The following is a 19,541-nucleotide window of genomic DNA, read 5'->3' on the forward strand; positions in this document are numbered from 1 at the left end:
CTTCTTTTAGTGCAGCTCCAGAGGTTTTCTGGGCTGCAAGCATGCATCAAAGGGTCATATCAAGGTTCTCATCCAAAACCCTCAAGTCTCTCTCCAGAGGGCAGCTTTCAATCCATTGTCGGCCCAGCCTGCATTTGTGCTTGGCATTGCCCTGGCTCAAGCACATGGCCTTGTGAGAATTGATAAGATTTACACAGACCCACCTGTCAAGCCTGTCAAGGTCCCTCTGGATAGCATCCCTTCCCTCCAGTGTGTCGAGTTGACCACACAGCTTGGTGTTGTCAGCAAACTTGCTAATGGTGCATTCAATCCCATCATGCAGGGAACTGACAAAGATGTTAGAGAGCTGCAGACCCAATACTGATCCCTGAGGAAAGCCACTTGTCACTTGTCCAATTTAGGAACAAGGATATCATGCAGGGCAATGTCAAATGCTTCACAAAAGTCCAGGTAGATTATATCAGTTGCTCTTCCCTTACCAGTACTGTAACCCTGTTGTAGGCCATGATTTGATGAGGCATGATTTTCCCTTAGTGAATCCTTGTTGACTGTCACCAGTCCTTATTTTTCATGTGCATTTACCATAGTTTCCAGGAATATCTGCTCCATGATCCTTTTGGGTACAGAGGTGAGACCAATAAGCCTATAGTTCCCAAAGTCTTCTTTTTTTCCTTTAAAACTGGGGGCTATTTTTCCCCATTCCAGCCAGTGAAAAATTCACTGGACTTCCACAACCACTTAGATATGATGAATAGCTTAGCCACCACTGGGGCAGGTGGTGTGAACTCTCCAGCTGGAGCTGCAGCCCTTGCTCTCAGATGAGTGCCTGCCATTCTGTCTTGAGGCCCGTGTCACGGTACCTGGTTGCTGCATTATGCGTGGTCTTTATTTATAAAATGCAACAAATACATTTCAGGTAGTACAAATCCACAAATTGATGGCCCATTATTATTAAAAGTAAGGGCAAGGCATATGAAAAAGTCTTCCCCTTTCATATATGCAGAAAGAATGAGCTGTAAATTGAAAAGTCACTATTTATTTTTCACTATTATTCATGGTTTACCTGTACCAAAAACTGTGTCAGGTCCATGCCAAGTTAATGTTCACTGTGATATTTCAGAAGTCTCTGATCTAACACTGCCACTCTGAATTCAGTGAAGCTTTCACTACCAACAGAAGCAGATCTAGGGCAATGGTGAGTGCTTTAGAAGTTCCTGCATGAGAAGATGCCCAGGGAACCAGCCTGAAGGGTTTATAACCTACTGTTACAAATGATGAAACACCTGGGACTGAAGAGTAGGATGAATTTGATGGTGGTCAAGAAAGACAAAAAGAATGAGGAAAGATAATTTAGTACCTCAGCAAGTGTTTTCCTGAACTAGAAATTATTATTATTATTAATTCTGTTTAGAAATTAAAGATGTAGACTGAATAGTGAAACATAATATCTTTGTTAACACATCTCTTAAAAGGGCAAGGGCACCTTGAATTGGCATTTTAACTCAAACAAAGTCTTAGAATGGTTAAAAACACACTTCCTTGGGAAATTGGCACACTCTCTGGAAAGATAAGACACAACTTTATAGAACAGAACATTTAGATCTGAATAGAAAGCTTAAAATAAATATCTCAGGAACTCTGCTGAATACTGTCAGTGTTAATTGTATACAGGTAAAATTATGTAGTGTTTAGACTATTTTTTCAGATTCCTATAAAATCCGCAAATATAATTCCTATGGTTGAAATTCTTGTTAACATTTATATTGAAATGTCTAGGTCATTAATGAATTGAATCATTAATGGACACTGTCAAAATAAAACCTAGCTTAGAACCTTGGCCTAAATTCAGACAACAGAATACCCTCAGGCTTCTCCATGAGATATGTCATGATTAAAGAAAAAATGGTTCAGACATTCATGGCTTTGGTTAAAATTATTGAATGAAACAGGTTCATTACTAATGGATCACTAGAATATGCATTTACAGATGGATTTTTCTGCTGGGTTCAGTCTCTCTCTTCCCTAGGGTAACAAATGCAGCAGCATGTATGTGTAAAACAAGAATCCATCTCTTGCATGAACAGATAACAGTGCAGTAAAGTGCACAGTGTTTGTGAACGGCTGCTGAAAATCATTAAGCACCCTTGAGTGCTTCATTATTAGAAAGTTCTACATTTCTTAACGTTTTCTTTCTTCAGTTAATCACAAGTTCTTCTGTTTGTGCACTTCATCAGCTAATATAAACTATGTATTTCCTAGCCGGTATTTCTCCTTCCATGCCATTATCCCCTTCTGCTTCATTTGACTATATTTCTTATAATCACTTCTCTATCATTAAGGCTTAGTTTATTACTATTTCTAGTACTAATTTCCTAAAAAGGATTTGGTAATTAATCTTCACATGAATTATGCCATATATATATATATATATATATATATATATATATATATATATATATATATGTATATGTATATCCTTCATTAAAACTTATACTAGGGACAAAGAAAGGAATTCTCTGAAGAATAGCAAACAGCAAAATTTCATGAAGCAGAATAAAGGGATGTGTCTTAAAGGATCAGTTTCTGGGTAAAGCTCTGGACTTGAATTCACATTGTATACATTTCCAGAAATTGTTTGTCAATTTAAGTCACTGGCAGAAGAAAGTAAACATAGTATTTACCTTAGAAATACACCAAAGTATGCTAAGTAGCAAGTGGTTTCATAACTTTGTATCCTGTCATACAGTGATAGAAACTTAAACATGTTGTCTAAATGTAACCTACACTTGATTTTCAGTCTTTTGGTTTACAAAAAATATTAAAATTATACAAAAATACACTGAAAATACTCTTGTTGTCATAATATATATTTCAGTGAAGAATAGGATTTTCATTGATCAAAACCACTAAATCATTCATGTATTTTTCCAACTTAATACAATTTATGCATTTTAAATAGCTGTTTACTGCAATAATTATATTATTTTGGTTTAGGGGGGTTTCCTGCATTGGTTTTCAGTATATCAATCATATTTATAGTGTTTACAGTTTTTCATTGTAGTGTTAAATCACACCTCAGATTTAATTAGTGCACAATGATCCAAATTTATAGAAAAAATATTTAGGTTATTCTACATTAAAAGAGACATCAAACTGTAGCAATCTGTTTTGAGACACATCGTTCTATATTCTACCTTTTAACTTGCTTTCCACAAACCTTCACTCTGTAATGCACAAGCACAGACTTGTTAGACCCTTTCAGCAGCCTATGGAGTTTTATCATGGAGTTTTGTTAGAAACCTCTGTTTTCTGAACAGCACATCTGAATAGGAGCATGATAGTAAAAAGAACAGAATTAGTAGATGCTTACACTATTTTAGTAAAAAAACCCCAAACAAGTATTTTTAAAATGAAGAGCTGTGGCTTTCAACATCCATAATTCAGGAAAGATAACATTAATGTAGTAGAAGATTAGCCTGTTCAGAAGCAACCATATCATAGACTCTTCAACACAGAAGCTGTGGTCTAACAACATTGGGTACTTCAATAGTGTTGCAAGTATGCACGAGTTTTGTAGAAGTCTTACATTTTCAACAAATATAATCAATCATTTTATGGAAATTTTAATTAATAGTGTCAACAGCATATATGATGCCCAAAATACAGAAATTAATCCCAGACATACTTTTACTGTCCTTCCAAATTGATGAGGAGTTTTGAAATCTACAAAGAGACTCCCCCAAATTTTAAGTCAACATTTTAGTATATTTGTCTGTATTTTTAAAATTGTCTTGAGAAAGAACAGATTTTTCTATAATTGCAAAACATACTACCTGGAAATAGATTTAAAAAAATAGGTCATTGAAACAGGAATTTAAAGGAAAGAATGGGCAAAATTTCAGGTTTTGACAACTAATAGGAAGAAAGGTGCAAAAAAGTTGCAACTACAACATCTGAATTAAAAACAACACTATGTTTAGATATATATAGCTTTTCTTATTTTTTTCAAGGTTTTTCAGCATCTGAGTTTTCATCCTATAGCCTTTTTGAGACATTCCAGATTCATATAGAGAGGGAAAAAGCAGAAAGAGGACATAGAATTAACTGTAATTGCTCTTCTTCATAAAAAAAGAAATAAAATAAAAGGAAGGAAAAGGAATTAAATATATGTTCTTTTCTAAACACTATTTTATTTATTCATTAAATATACATGTGAAGATCTTTCTAGTTTTGAACACAGTCTGAAAAGAATTATTGTAGTCCTGAAAAAATTGTGGAGGATCAGTTTATTAGATTGGTGAAGAGTTTAGAAGTACATGAAGTACATATGTGCCCTGAAGAAATTTTATTATATTAAGTGTCTTTGATAGATAAAAAAGACCTGATTTGTATTTCAATGAGCAAGATTTGTCTTTTAATCGATGAATACAACTGCTATACACATTCCCTGAGGCAGTAATTGCCACAGAGAAGTACTTTCCAGCCAAGGAAAAAATTTTAGCAAGGGTGTATCATGTTGATGTTATGAACAATTGTATTAGATTTTATCAGTTAGTTTGTCATATAACACAGTTATGATACAGTTTGCATTTTATTAGATTAAAACAGCACATGTTTTAATTCATAGGAATAACAAAAGACTTATAATTCTACAATTATGGACAAATAATTCTTAGTACTTGAAAGGCACATCAGTCTGCAAACGTTTGCACCTCTCCTCAGCCTTCTTCACAGAGGCAATGTTCTCCAAGCAAGAATTCCTGTCAGTCAGAGTATTCTAAACAATTTTTATATGGCTGTTTTCCAAAAAGTTTAGCTACTGTTTGAATACAGTCATGGTAAATTTTGCAAAGCAAGCAAAATCAGTAAAATATTGATTTACTAGTTTTACTCAAGACCAATCCTTTATCCTATACATGAATTCATGCCACTTTCTCCAGCTGAAAAGTTGATTTTCCTTTCTGGTAAAAAAATTACACAAAACCATTAGCTTTGTTGCTCATATGCTAGCAACTATCAGTACTGGCTAAATCATTGGAACACAGTAAAAAATAGTCAGTTGGCTTTTAAGGAAAATTTTGTATTATAGCAGATAATATTACCCCTCCTTTCTTCCACCCCAGAAGCAAATTAGCTGAGTATCTTTTGTTACTTGAGTCTCCACCTAAGTAAATTGCTGTTGACTGGATATCACAGTTAATAAAAGATTGTCATCTCATGATTTCTATTACAGCAAAGAAATTTATCAAATTCTTGTTTTATACTGATGTGCTTTTCTTTTCAACTTTTATATACATAGTCTATTAAGATCCTACTCGGAAATCTAAACTTAGTGTTTCAACGTGTAATTTCCATGAACTTCTTTCTTCAAATGTAGACCTAGTTACACTTATATTTAGCTTTGGAATCACTGAGGTAATTTATGATGGTTTTAATTGTTTTGCACTCTATTGTCTTAATGGTACTACCAAAAGGTTATTGATATGAACAGCAGAACTATAGATTGCCTTCAACTCTAACAAAAGTCTTTATTTAGTGTATCTAAAGGGGTTTTCATGACTTGAACTGTACAATTTTCCTTACTTTAGTATAGGTTACCTAGTGTGTCATGCACAAAAAGACAAAAGCAGTTGATTTTTTATAAGCTGTTTAAAAAGCTGATTGTGCTGCATTGATAGCATAATCCTCTAGGGAAGTGAATCATGCTGGAGAGTCTGTATTTTGCTAGGATTTTTTGTACAGTTTTCTTTCTTTTATGCCTTCAAAACTAATAATATTTTATATGTAGTGAGAAACTTCAGAAATATTGTTATTTCATAGAAGGATTAATTTTAGCACTGGTTATATCCTTGAGAAATTTTTTTGCCTATTTTCAATCCCAAACTCAGGGTGGGGAAAAAATGTTCACAAATATTCAAATTAAGGCAGAACTGAAGGACAGAAGAGTGCACTTAAGAAAGAGGATGGAGACATAAGGTGTAAGAAATTAGGACAGCACGACAGGCAAGGAGGTAATTAAGAGTCTGCAACACAGAGATAGGCAGAAGGTGGTAGAAAGGGCAAAAGCTAACATAATATGTGAGGTGAATAATGTTATTATATATACAAGAAAGATAGAGCAAAAGGATGAAAAAGGATGAAATTGCACAAACATATGCTGACTCAGATGAATGTGTTAGCACTCAAAACGCAAAAAACAGATTTGAGCTAGATAAAAAATAAAATACAGATCTAATAAGGTTTTTTGGTTTATTTTATGTTATTCCATTTAATTTTGTTTTATGGACTGAGAAAGATCAGATTTGGTGAACCAGAAGAAAGTGCATTTTTTTTTTTTTTGTGATGTACACTTTTTTCTTAATGATGCTCAGACTTCACTTCTTTTCATCTTCTTTTTAAAGGTATTATATTTTATGTGCTATTTAATTCATAAACCTGCATATTTATGATCGATGATGTGACATAACTAATACATTCTAGCAATCTACTTTTTCTGGTAATAGTGTTAACCAGTGCACTAGGAGAGTTTAGTTTTATCCAGTACTCTATGCAACTCTCCCAAGTCATTTTGATAGATGTAGCTGCAAGGTGTAAGTGGGTCTGAAATTATTTAGACCCAATTACCTGTGCAGTGGGAGCCACTTATTTTAAATTAGGTGATTCTGCTTCATCACATCCCCAATATAGTAAAAGAATATTACACTGGGAAGATCAAAGACTGTTATGAGGCTAGGTATGAAATAGCCCAAATAATAAGCAAAGCATGAAGTTTCCATGTTCTGTCCTTCATACTTGACTGAAATAAAATTGAGCTTCTCACTTTGTAGTAGAAATGGATTCTCAATTGCCAAAGAAAGGACAACATGAAATCTTTTGAAAACATTCAACAAAATTAAATGCACAATTATGTAAAGCAGAATCAATAGATTTTTATGAGGTTAAATAATGTATTAACTATATAAATACCAGTATCAGAAGTATAAGGAATGCTTGGACTGTATGACTTTAACAGACACTCTACAAGCAACTTCTGACTGACAGTCTGCTCCAGAAATTTGATGTCAATTGTAATGTGCCTGTGAATTATACATAGAAACTGATATGGCAAAGAGACAAATACGAAGTGTTTTGTCCAAGATCACATAGCAGGTGATTGCAGCTGAAGTGAAGGCATATGGCTCTGACAAAACAGAAGCACAATAAAAAATATTATCATGTCTTTGTCACTTTGCAACAGTACAATAACATTGTAACCAGTAACAATTTTTTAACACTAATAACCTTTTTTACAGCTGAGCATAAATATATTTAAAATGTCCATAGTCCCAAAGGAGAAGAGAGAAACCTGTGGTTGTATTAAAAGGGTACAGGAAAATGCAGTAATATGTGTAAGATTGAGCAGGTGAGTAGTTGACTGATTCAACCAGAATAATCCAGAAGAATAAGCAAGACAGATGTCTGGAGAAAACAAGACCAAGTCCTGATTACAAAAATAAGATTAATAAGAATTGCCAAGAAAAAAAATAAGATCATTACTCTTTTTTTGTTGTTGTTTGTAAAAAAGACTAAGAAACACAGGAGATGACATCATAATTTATGGAAAATAAATTTACTGTATAGATCTAGTTTGGAAAAACCCACATCAGTCATCTTAGATGGAGTAGATGCCTATTATTCACATGACCAAATAATTAGAAATGCATTTTTTTTTGTATTTTCTTTGACTTCAAGCTACTAATGGAAATTGTTTCATGCTCGCTGTGATTTTGTATTTTAATTGCCTTATAAACTGGCAATTTAAAAAGACAACAAACAAACTAAATGATCTGACTTTGCCATTATAGTACTTCTATTTTAGCTTCAGAGTATCTGAAGGTCAAAAAAAAAAAAAAAAATTGAAGATACCTAGAATCAATTTTAAGTAGTTGTGCCTTAGAAAAAAATAAAAACTGACTACATGTCCTGTTTTCCCATCAAAAGTCATAACTCATTTTTAGAAGTCACTTTTAACTATGTCGTGTTTTGTATTATTTTATTGCTTCCTTAACTTCTGTCTTTTCATATACAAAATTATAAAATTACCACTGGAGGAGCAATGTGAGGGAAAAACTTGAAATTAATTTTAAAGTATTTTATTTTTAAGATGTTCGCTCCTGAACTTAATCTATAATATCCAATAATTTAGAATCTTTATATATTCCTTGGTCCAGGGACTTTCAGGGTTTGTGTTGGAAAGGACCTTAAAGATTATCTAGTTCTGACCCCCCCCTGTCATGGATAAAGTCACTTTGCTAAAAGCCCTATTCAGCTTGGCCTTGAACACTTTCAGGTATGGGGTTTCCACAACTTCTCTGGGTGACCTGTTCTAATGTCTCATTAGTGTCACCAGTAAGACTCTATTCCTTATATCTAATCTAAATCTAGCCTCTGTTTAAAGCCTTCCTTGTCCTATCACTATACGTCTTTGTGAAAAGTCCCTCTCCAGCCTTCTTGTAGGTCTTTAGGTACTGGAAGACTGACATGAGATCTCCCTCAAGCTTCTCTTCTGCAGGCTGGACACTCCCAGCCAGCTCAGTCTCTTTTCATATAAGAGGTGCTCCTGCCCTCTGACCATATTTGTAGCTCTCCTCTGGACTGGCCTTAATATGTTGATGTCCCTGTGCTGAGAACAGCCCTTCAGCTGGTGTCTTACATGAGTTGAGTAGAGGGGCAGAATCACCTCCCTCTATCCAGTCTTCTGTTAATGCAGCCCAGGACCCGGTTGGTTTTCTGAGTTGCAAGTTCACATTGTCAGATCATGTAGAACTGCCAAAATCGACTAATACCAGTACCCTGAAGTCCTTCTTTCAGGGCTATTCTCAATCCATTCTCCTCTGAGAGTCTATTTGTAATTTTCCTGACCCATACCACCTGGAAATGGATTTTAAAAATAGGTCTTTGAAACAGGAATTTAAAGGAAAGAATGGGCAAAATTTCAGGTTTTGACAACTAATAGGAAGAAAGGTGCAAAGAAGTTGCAACTCCAACATCTGAATTAAAAACAACACTATGTTTAGATGTATATAAACTATATATAAAAGACTCTGTATTTAGATTCTTTGGTGTTCATGAGGTTTCTACAGGCCCACCACTCTGGTCCCATCAAGCTCCCTGTGGATGACATCCCTTAGCTCCAACATTTCAGATGCACCACACAGTTTGGTGTTGGCAAAATTGCCAAGGATGCAGTCAATGCCACTGTCCAAGTCACCATCAAAGATATTAAAAAACCACTGATCCCCATACCAACCCCATAAGAATCGTATATGTAATTTTATCATTATTTATTCTGTTCGCTCCACTTTTGTTCTCAAATTCAACCTAAAAAGTTTTGAAAACTCTAACACATCCATATTAACTCATGTGAAGAATCAAGGTAACTTTTCCCCATTCCTAACACTATGACTTTACATAGCTGTATGGGAAGAGAGAATAGAAGACAAAGAACGAAACCACCAAGAATCTGTAGGAAATCTCTTTGACAGCCATGTGTATCTTATAACACTAATTCCTCAGAAACAAAATATCCTTCTGACAAGATATCATTGATGTCAACTAACATTTTTAAACACAGATACTCACACTTCAGAATTTTCTACTCTCCATTTGGATTTTCCAAAATCTTCAGACAAAATTTCACAGGAATTAACATAGAAATGACTTAAATTTTGGTTAATCCATGAATTCCAGAAAAAAATTAAATATGATACATCTGTCCAAAAGATATGAATTTTATATATGTTAGAAAGATAAAAAAACTAATGGTAAAATCATAATTTCTAACATTTTAAATAATTATTTTAGACAAAGCTATAATGTAGTGGATCAGGAACTTTGCAGGATATGACAAGTTACATAATTATGTTACATAAGTTACTTGATTATGATTTAGGAGAGTAGAACCACAATCTTAATACATCAGAGAAAAATAATTTCAGATGGTATAAATGCAATTTAATGTGTAAAGTTTATACCCTTGGGTAGAAATATTCCTCAAAATTATAAAAAATGTTAATAAAAATGTGTAACTTTATCTAACAAGAGGAAGGGGCTAATGATGTTAAAAAACCCAACCATAATTCTTAATGGAGTCTTCAGTGATGAAATCAATTTTACGTTACAATATAGATCTCAGAAATTGCTATTTAGGCTTGGTTCCCTTAACATGTGTTATATAAGCATAAAAATAATTATACTACTGATAAAAGATGATGTAGATGACCTAGATACTGAGGAATTAATTTTTTGTCCTGTGTCAAAGGATTAACTTTAAAGCATTTCAACACAAAATCAGCAAGCTACAACTGTGTTTTAGCAGGAGATATTCTTCAACAGTAACTCTAAATGGAAACTGACAACCACTTTTATCACACAGGTGGAAGTTTCTGTCTTAAATTATATATTATTTTCCTCACTAAACAGAAATGTAGTATCTAAACACTATGTCAAAATTATTATCAATTGTAGTATTTTATATTTTGGGAATAGAATTTAATAGAAGAATCGCAAGTTTTGGAAATTATGGTTTAGCCAAACTGCTTCATTTTCATTACACTGTCAAAGGTCCAGGAGCATAAATTCTTTCTTTCAGGATTTTTGTACTGTGATACCTAGTGGATTTTGTGCTATATATGCTATGCATCTTTTGTATATCTATATAGATATATAGATATACACAACTGTACTGAAACCACTAAAATACTTGTTTTCCTTCATTTCATGCACCTAAAAAGATGTTTTGTTTCAGAGAGAAGCATTTGAAATATAGAACAACCATTCTCTGTGAATTATGTCAAACAAATTTCTCTCTGCTTAAGGAGCCTCTAGGGCAAACAGAATGTCAGAAAGCCTCAAGAATGGAACAGAATGTAGAATAAGAAACGTAAGTAGAATGTGTGGATTCATAATCACATTACATGCAATTCTGGTCACCAAAAGAAGGACATGGTTCAAAAAAAGAAGCTGGAAAGGATAAAAAATGGATACTGGAATAGAATGTTGATAAAAATCTGGGAGCATTCACCTGAATAATAAAAGGAAAGGGCTGAATGATATAATTGATATAAATTATAAATGATATAAATTATATATATGATATATGATATAAATGATATAAAAACATACATAATTATGGAATCTGACACAATTTTATTTCTTAGAAAATCAGAAGGGTGGTCCTTAAATGAAATTTTCACTAGCAGTCTAAAAGAAATGACATTTATTCTTTTTCTTACTAAACTGCAGAATTAATTGCCATTGGATGTCACAGGCCTAAAGTATCAATGGGCTTCACTTGAATCAGACACTAATTTAAAAAAAGACCATCAAGGGCTATTCAAACAGAATGCAATAATCTCTGTTGAAGAATTTATGAAGACAATGACTGTAAGAACCTGGAAAGGTACAACGTGGGGAGTACATCTGCCTTGTATCTCTACCTTTGTCCTTCAGTGACAATATTCTCCAGAGAGTAAAATTTATCTCCCAGTTGTAGAAGCTGAATTAGCCCCTTTTCTGTTTCATCTGATCTATAAAAACATGTCACATTCTAGAAAGGTTCTAAGAAAAGATATTATTTTATAGAGATATGACATTTGTTTCAGTATGCGACATAGGGCACTTTTCAGTTTATGAATTAATATTAAATAAACTTCATATAAATATAACTAAAATACTGGAAACAGCAATGAGATAAGAAAATGAACAGCAACAGCAGCAGTCCTAATTACAACAGTGTATAGAAGAGGGCAAATGCTCACAGAGTCTGACCAGTGCCACACAGCTTTCTGAGACAAGCACCCTGGGCCTTCTGCCCTTCTCCCTTCCTTCTTGGGAGTGAGAATCCCTTATTTCCATCCCCTGAAGATGATGAATGGTGTAGAATAACAACCTAGGCGCACCCACCCTCTCCAAGCTCTACATCCTCACATTTATCACAAGAAAATTAACTCAGTCCTGGCCAAAACTGGGTCAATATCCCATTTCAAAATACATGTTCTGCTTACCTTTCAATGACCTACAGTGAAATCCTGTATCATCTGCCATGCCAAATCAGCAAGGACCTGCCATAGTATTTACAGTCACAAACATTTTTCAGACTTTCATTAGGTTATTTAACTTTCATGTTCCTTCTTTTACCATCAGGTAACCTCGGCAAGGGGAGGAGAGTTCAGCTCTTAGCAGTGATTTCAGCTCTGCCTTGCAAGGTGTACCCTGGCCAACACAGGGACAAAGAGACAGGAGCTCCATGTGGTTATTCTGCAGAGGTAGCCCTAATTCCAGCAGCCTGTGAAGGATGCCAGTGATGGCAGCTCCCTCCTGAACAGGGCAGAAGCCGGGGTTTTTATGGGGAAAAGCGGGGGTAGTACAAAGGGGGAAAACCAATCGATCCCAACAAATCTATGTGGGGTTGCAAAGTATGCTCAGAACTCATCATGACCAAGGAGGATTTCTCAATCCAGGAGGGTTTGAGGAAATCTTATCCTAGCCCATTCAAGGGATGCCTCTCCAAGGGAGAGGGCTGGCACACCTGTCTGTCTCCACAGTATTACATGGGTGCTAGTCTTTGCTGTCTCAAATCTGAAGATTGTAAATTGAGGACAAACATGAGAAAGATATATTCATTATCCTGCAATGTTGATAGAGGGAAGAATTAATCTCTTTTCAACACATTGCTTCTTATCTACTTTTTGTATTTATATTATTTAGTTCTATTAGGTTGAACTGTTCTTGGTTTTTTGTATTTCTCTTCCCTATTTCAACATAAGCTATATCTCTCAAAACTTTTGATTCCTAATACTCACAAAAATGATGGGAACTATTCAGATGAGTTATGTGGTGGATAATTTTAAGTGACTACTAGATTTAGTTGCTCATCATGAAGTGGTTTTCATTAATAAAATTTAGCTGGTGCTAAGCTACCTATTATTTTAATTTTATTCTTTTTAAAGTTATTTTTGCCATTTTTATGTGTTAATATTCCTTTATCTTTGGCTTTTTTGTAAGGACATGTGGAACATTCTAATGCACAGTGTAACCTGTTAAAGGACTACTTTGTATAAAAGAAATAACAAAAAGCAAAGAAACAAATCAGAGACACAGAAATTAATAAGCAGGTGATAATGGAGCAATAACAAAAACCAGAACTCTTCAGCCACTGACTGATGGGTCACTAAATAAATCATACCCAGACACAGCCTTGGAAGGGTCAGTCTGACTTAGTACTTGATGAGAATTGGAGCGTGATTATCACAATATTATGAGGTAGTTAGGGAGTTTGAGGGACTGTAAAAAACTTTTCATGGAATACCAGAAGGGGCATTGCGATACCCCATCATAAAATTTATTATGAGATGTTTGGTGAAAGGACCAAAGATGAGGAAGGACTTGAATTGGGGTGGGCTGAGCAGGGAAAAGGATGTGAAAACAGAGAGAAGACATAAAGCAATTCTCTTCATATAAGCAGATATTAGTCAGTACCAAGCCTTATGCTGATAACTGAAGTATTATCAAATCCTTTTCTTTACTATTTTTCCTTTGTAATCTTGGTGCTATATATGAGCTCTGCAAGGTCTAACTGCAGGCAACTAGAGAAGAATTAATGGCTCACATGGGCTGTAATTCCTGGAGCCAACAGCTGGTGAGGCCAGGGTGTGTGATATATACATATGAGTGAGAGGTTTGAATGGCAGCAATTGGGAAGACTTGGACATTTCTATACTTTCCCCAGTGAACTGAGTCCTGTATGCAGTGTGTATATTTGGTTTACATGAAAAGCTGTTGATAGCAGGGGTGGTTGATGTGCAGACATTAGAAGTTCCAGTCACCTTTGAGAAGACCTGCTAACAGTACCTATAGCACCTCTGTGATTACATAACTAAGAAAGAATAAGAACCTTATGGCAAAGAAAGAAATGGAAACTACAGAATTCGATATAATTTTATTTTCCTAAACACTTATACAAAACCAATTTGGGCTTGTTTTGATCTTCTTTAACAGGGAGATCCTAACTTTGATATATAGAAAAGTTAAATCCAATTTATACTATGTCACTTACTGCAGTGGGAACAGGATTCCTGCCTACAGGTCTCTATTGTGGAAGGACTAAGCATGTTCTGAGGGGTTTGTTTCCTGCCAATTTATTTCACACATTTCTTTGCCTGTGTAATTACTTTCAGCATTTGCATCTGCTGGAAAACCTGTTACAGTGTGCCTGACCATGGCAAGTGAGGCTAGAACTACATGATCTTTAAAATCATTTTCAAACCCAAACCATCCTGTGCTATGATTATATGAACATTTGTTCAAGAGAATGAGAAAAAATATTAAAATTCCACATCCTGTTGGTTGCAGATTCTTCAACTTAATTTAATTGGCAATAGCTTTAGGTCTACAGGTAGGAATGTACTGCATCCAAAATCATGGTCTATAAACTGTTATGGAAAAAAAATGGCATTCTTCTCCAAGTACTGCTGTGTAATTTTGTTCAGTTGCTCTAAAATTCACTGTCCATACGGATAGGAAATTAAAGTAAAATTACCTTTGTGCCTTGCTATTTCAACATACTCAAGTATGTAAAAATGACAAAAACTTTCACATGACTACCCTACAGTACATGAAATTTCTGAAGATGTTTTTAGCATTTCTATTGAAACATAAACTTTAAGGCATTTAGAGATTTCTGAAGAGCTAAGATTTTAGCTAGAAATAAGCCTTACTAGAGTTAATTAAAATAATAATAATAAATGAGTAGGCCTTGATAAAATTAGGAGTTAGTAGTTAACTAATAATTGATTGCTTGTCAGCACAATGTTTAGTTAGCTGGGTTTATAATGAAGAATATAGAAACTGACAAATAGCTTTTAGGAACATAAGACAATTGTGGGCCTCCTCTGTTCTGAAACCAATTGAAGACAAGGAATGGGAGTTCTACCAAGAGTTCATTTGTCATACTTGCATTGAAAAGGTAGAAAGGTCAGAACGAGGGAGACTTCATTTACTTCCTCATTTTGGGACCCCTCCCCATGAAAAGGACCACCGACCCATTTCAAGGGACAAACTATGCATGCTTAATAGCTTTTACAGTGATTAGCATACGCAGCGGGGAATGGGATGTACTAAAATTATGAATATGTATTTGTATTTTGTGTATTCAATACTTGTATGGATAAAAAGACTCTGTAATCACCTGGAAGGTGCGGTATGTATTTGGGAGCTATCCCGCACGCTGCCCGGCATTGAATACACATACACTTTCTAACTTTAAACTGTTAGAGAGTTTTTGTCCGTCACAGTTGGATATCGATACTAGATCAATATCCATATTTTTTTAACAAATCATCTATTAATATAAATTTATGATCCATTTAAAATTAGGGGTAAAAAAATGTTGCAATTATGGAAGTAGCATGAAAAATGTGTATTTTGTTGTGAAAATTTTTCATTATAAAATATTACAGTATTACCAAAAAAATTGTTAATTTTCATTTTTTGAAGTGCTCAAAGTGTATTAAATAATTTCCAATATTGCCATCATCACCCTTGAAAGAGTAAAACCGAATCTTGTTGGTTGCAATTTAAACCCTAGATTCCTTTTTCATTTCCCCATTCAGGGCCAAAATATATTTTTATATACACACATTTATGACTAGATGTATAGCTCACATTTATCAACTGGGAAACATGTCATTATGAGTATTTTTCACCAGGAAACATAAGTCAGTAGAGCATGGAGAAACAGACTTGAAATATTTGAAAGTATATGGTAAAAGGTAAATGCAGTTTAATACCTTTTACTGAACAGATTAAAAATATTTTATGGCTAGAACAAAAACAAAAATCAATTTGAAGCAAAAATATATTTCTTATTTTATTTTCTTAACAAAATATTACTATTTTGCAATACAAAAAAAAAAAAAGAACTTTTGTCTGTTAAAATTTTGTCATTAAAAATTTGAATCTTGACAGTTATGCAAATATTGCTAAGATTTACTGTTCTCTTTAGTCTTTATATTTCAGTTTTATCAACAATTTACATGCCAGCAAAAAAAAAAAAATTCATGCTGAAAATAATAAATAAAAACAGCATCAATTTGTTTTAACAAGGGAGATTCAAAATTAGTACAGTACATAGTCCATTAAAAACCCCAGAATCTATCACCTGTCACAGAAAGTAAATGGCTCCATACCTTAATGAAAAGTGAATTGATACTGAAGTGCTAACCCTATTTTACACGTGTGTATGCTCTGCTTTGCATCTTCAATCCTTTTGCTAGTGGTACTGATTTTTATGGAACACTGGAGAGAGAAAGAGAGAGACAGAGGCATATTTGTCAGAAAAATCAATGCCAGTTTTCTTATACAACAAATTGCTGTTGAGGAATGCCACTAAATATGTTTTACTGCTTGCTCCTGAAGTGGAAACTCTGGAAAAAAAGGACATTTCTACATCTTATTCTTTACTTTAATACACTGACTTATAAGAAGCATATGTGACTAAGCCAAAAGTTAGCTGCACGCTTGGAGCATTGACTACAATGAAGTTGCTACTTACAATATAATTAATAACAACAGGACAGTAAGAAACATTCAGTTCTCTCTTGAGATCTTTAAAAAAAAAAAAAAAAACAGTCTTGTTCACAAATACAGTGATTATTGAAAAGTGTAGTTAGATTTTGGTAGGATTACCAGTGGAATAAGCCATGATATGGTTCTGAGTATATTTGAATCCTGCTAAATTCTACCACTTCTTCTTTACTGACACCTCTCTTCTGCCTCTTTGTCACTGCTCTCTCCTCTACTTACACAAGTGCACACTTACAGGCCTCAGATCAGACCAAATTTCCTCTTCAGATCAGACCAAGTTTCCTTTTCTGTTGCTAGGACCTCTCTAGATTCCCCAACACTTGTAAGCAAGGACATGATGATATTACAAAAGGTCAACGGGCACCAGAAGAAGTCCTGTGATGAAACATTTTCTTCCTGATGGTGATCAAACCCTAGAACAGGCTACTCAAAAAAATTCTGTGTGGTTTTGGGATCTCAGTTTCTAGAGGTGCTCAGAACTCATCTAGACAAGACACTGAGCATCTGCTTCAGATAAACCCAAAATGAGGAGGGTGTTAAATTAGGTGATCCCAGATCCCTTAAAACAAATTAGCTTATAATCCTATTTTAAAAAAATCATAATATTTCTCTTAATTTTGGGCTACCTGTTTACCTTATTTCAAGCTTTCCTCTAGATCTTTTCTTTGTAAAAACATTCAGTAAAACTGAGTTTTTTACAACTGCAAATAACATTTTGCGCTTCTCAAATTATCAGGTCTTACTAATTTGAAATTACTATGTTTTTCTCAGTGTATATGAAACACAGAGTCATATACAGAAGAATTTCTCGGTCTGGTACATCTCTAGGTTATATCCTTCCAAGAAAAAAAAATATCCTCTCGGAGTTATCTTGTAGGACAACATTTCTTCTTCACTTTCAAAAGTCTTTTGAAAACCTGACTCAATGCTTGTGAGACTCTCAGCAGTCTTGGCAAGCATAGGAAATAATTCAGGAAAAAAGTAGTAGAGGCAAATTGTTTACGGCAATTAGAAAAAAGAGAAGGAAAGAAGGGGTACAATTAGGCCCTCAGAATAATATTGTTGTCATCGTCTGTTGTCCCTCTGTCTTTTCAATTATTTTAATAACATTGGCTGTTTGAAACTTGTAGAATCCTTTTTATTGTGTTTTTCACAAGATTTAACTTCACATTAGCCTTGGCTTTATCAGCCCCATCCCTACAGAACAGGACAGCATCTTCCGACTTCTCCTAAGTAACCTGCTGCGGCTTTCGAATCTTGTATCATACTTCATGTACCTGAGTTCAGTCAGGAGCTTCTTGCTCATTAACACAGGTCTCCTGCTGCCTTTGTTTGAAATCAAGAAATTTTCTTCAAATGCCTGTGAAGTTTTATCCATAGCACAAACTTTAGGAAAATAGGAAGTAAATGCTTACAGAAAAAGATAAACAAAAAATTCCACCACTGACAAGTGACTGGAAAGTGCTACAAAGCACTGTCAGATTCAGTTAACTGTCCACACAGTCAGTAATTGTATCTTAGAAAACAACTTGCCATTAATTTTCAGGAGACTGAAGGAAAAAACACAGCTATTATAAAACAAACAGGCAAAAACAACCACTACTATAAATTTACTAAGTAATTATTTTGATTGCTTTTGTTCCACTGATGTTAAGCACTGTTTCCTTAATATTTCTTGATCTTTTGTGATGTGAAAGCATGAACTTGTATATAAAAAGCTTGTCATTGTTCTCAATTTTTTCATCAATGTAATTTTCTTTTCCCAGTTGTTAATTCCAGACTTGCTTATTTTCAGCATTTTTATTATCTACTATGAATTGCCAGTACAAACCTGCTGCTATGTCTGAAATATGTTCTGTTTCTCTTTGGCACAAAAGCAGAAGAGCACTTAATGAAATTTATGCTAACAAGGCTTAGATTGAGGTGCAAAATGTTTAATACAAATGTATCTGAGGTGAATTCCATTATTAAAGTAAACATGTTTCTTTACACTAATTATTCTTTTTTTTTTTTTTTTTTTACAATCTCAGACTTAGGGACAGAGTCAGACTTTATGAGGTCAATATTATTGCAGTAAACAGACAGTAGTGATTCAGATTATTAGTCACTTAACTATAACAAAACTGCTTGTCCTTGTTTGGTTACACATCCCACTGGGTAAAACACATTGATTTACTATTCCCTCATGAGATACTTGAATTTGGCATACAGGTAGTGAATGCATAAAATTCCTTTAAATTCCCAATCATAACACTGAAAAAGTTAGCACTGCTACATACTAAACTGTTGAAATTTGGGGTAAATTATACAACTTCCATAAATATAAAACATTCAAAAATGAAAATCAAAATTACTGGAAACAAAATTCACCATACTTTATTTACTACTGCAGGTAGGAAACACAAAGAAAAGTCCTTAAGTTTACTTCTCTTGCATACAGTAATGGTTAAATTTGTCTACTGTTGTAGTAAAAAAATCTCTTACTCCAATGAATTTAACATATTGATAAAATTCTCCCTGAGACTACTCTTTTTTAGCTGAATATTTCCCCTCTTCCGGCCTTTCCCTTTATGAGGGATACTTCAATCTCTCTTGACATGTTAATCATATTTGTGGTCCTGTCCTGGACTTGCTCCAGCACATACATTTTTCTGTATTAGGGAACCCAGAACTAGACACTGTATTCCAGCTGTGCAGAAGTAAGCAGAGGGAAAGATACAGAAGTACACTTGCATTCAGTAGCCTCCAGGGAGTAAAAATGATAAATATGAGAATTTTGAGAATGTTGATTTATCAATATGTTGTTTTTCATGAGTTGCTCTCTTTAAAAGCTCTCAGCGTTTTCATTCCCAGTGACTTCTACTTACAGCTCTAGCTTCACTGCCCCCTGTGTATAATATCTTTTTGGAAGTCTACTC

Source organism: Taeniopygia guttata, chromosome 4 (genome assembly GCF_048771995.1).
Source record: "Taeniopygia guttata chromosome 4, bTaeGut7.mat, whole genome shotgun sequence".
Taxonomy (NCBI): Eukaryota; Metazoa; Chordata; class Aves; order Passeriformes; family Estrildidae; genus Taeniopygia; species Taeniopygia guttata.